Below are 2,152 nucleotides of genomic sequence, written 5' to 3'. Positions count from 1 at the left end.
GAGTCTTTCTGGAATATCTCCATCTATTGTAGGACATCTGAACATTCTAGGTAAAAGTAAAGGTTTCTGGTTAGATTTTTATTCTATTTTGAATTTATTCTCTGACAGACTAATTAAGAATATACATTCCAGCTTTTTTTGCCAGGGACGGTGTGGAAAACTGGGGCTCTTTGCCATGGGTTTTGCTTTGGGGGAAACATCTTTAACATGGTATATGCAGAAGCCATATGACCTTCATCAGTAGTAGAAACCAACAAGGGGCATTTTGGGCAGCTTTTAATGACCTGACAGGACAGAGAAGTCAAGTCTTCAGAGCTTAATCATCTGCCACCATGAATCACTGGGTTATGTGGAAGATGAATTCTGCTAAACATCTTCAGCACAGACACAGAAGTCTCTAGATAGTCCCAGAAACTCAATGATTCCTCTTTGTTCTGATAGATCTGAAATCACTTCAGGATGACCACAAAGGCCTCAAAGTAAGTTCAGGTAATCCTTTCTGGTGAAGGACAGCTGTGTCCTTAAATTTACCAAACTTGAAAGCCTGAGATATAGCATTGTACTGAGTGCTTTTCAGTACTCAAATATGAGGATTTGCTTCCAAATAGCAACATGCAGTAACAGAGTTTATCCCTGTACTTGAATGCACTGTATTAAAAAAAAAAAAAATACAGCATTTAAATCCTCTAGTGCTCAGACTGAAATGAGAGACTTCTGATAAACTAAATATGGTTAGAGTACCCTTTTGTGCTGTTGAGGCCAGACTGTGTGACTTCAAACTATCAGATTGCCTACCTCCATGCTCCCCATAACACTGCCTTCTGTAGATCACACTCTACATCTAGATGAGCACTGTTTACCTATTGCACCCATGTGATTTGTAGCTCCTTAGAAGAAAATCTTTCAGGTACTGTTAAGGTTTTATGTAATAGGCTGCCATATAACTGTAAAATACTATTTGGGAGGATCAGTATTCACAGGATAGAGCAAAAGAGCAATTTTTTCTTAAACATCAGTATTTTTCCCTTTCAACCTTCTCCAGTCTCCTACATTTAGGTCTACAAAGAGCAAAAGCCCTCTGAATGATATGAAGCGCTCTATATCCACCCCATTCATTACTACCACACCCCACACCCCCACTTTCTAAGGTGAAACTGTTACTAATGGCCAAACTTGAAAAGGGTGCACGGATGTAAAGGAACTCTGGGAGGATTATGGCTTGGGTGTAGTTGCAGTGCCCTGTGAAGCAGAGGGCTTCTGCGAAGCAGAATGCAAATGCGGTACCTGGCTGCCCCCAGTTCCTCTTGGCCAATTGACATACATACATATACATCAACTGGTGTATATTTGGTTTGTGGTTTTTTTCTTTGGACTGGTTGTGATGTGTGAGATCTCTAGCTCAGGTGAGGTGAGGGCAGAGGGTTTGGGGATTTTTGTGCTTCTGATTTTGCTTGTGGAGCTGCTTGTTGTCCTGAAGTACTCCTTCTCTAAGATGTACTCCAAAAAGAGACTTGTCAGGAAGTTAATGTCGTGAAACTACCTCTTCAAGCAAAAGCTACCCTAAAGAGGAAACCAAAAGTCGCTTCTTCAAGGGTTGTCCTTGTTTTCTATTCCCTCTTTAAGTTTGTATCTTCTGCCTGCATTTTTCATCTTCCAAAACTTGAGGGACGCCTCATCTTATTATACTACATTCCTAATAGGCAGCCTCTCCAAAGTGGCCTTGTGTGTGTTTGCTGTACAGCTGAAAGTGAGGCCTCACTTTGTGTAATGGTTTAATTATAATGTCAATGTGGATTCATTAGCATGACAGCTGTCACTGTAAATGGGTGAGGGGGAGGCTTTTGGACCCCCTGGGGTCAGGGTAATTGATGTAGTGAACAGAATACTGTATTCACTGAACAATGGGACGGGTCTCCATTCTGACCTGGGAAGGGCAATCAGTGTAAGCGGGGAATCGATAGCAGCTGAATTTTCATCCGTGATCAGATTGATTCAACCATGTTAACCTCCACGTGCAGATTATGTTCTGCTGGAGCCTGGGTGACTCTAGCACACCCCGAAGGAGGACAGGCAAATGCTGATGCTTTCATTTTTAATATAAATCTTGAGCAGACACAAGAGCAGCTGCAGTTTTGTTCCACAACTCTGATCA

The sequence above is a fragment of the Pygoscelis adeliae genome, unplaced genomic scaffold (assembly GCF_000699105.1).
Source record: "Pygoscelis adeliae isolate BGI_AS28 unplaced genomic scaffold, ASM69910v1 Scaffold58, whole genome shotgun sequence".
Classification (NCBI taxonomy): domain Eukaryota; kingdom Metazoa; phylum Chordata; class Aves; order Sphenisciformes; family Spheniscidae; genus Pygoscelis; species Pygoscelis adeliae.
Note: the sequence above shows the minus strand (reverse complement) of the source record.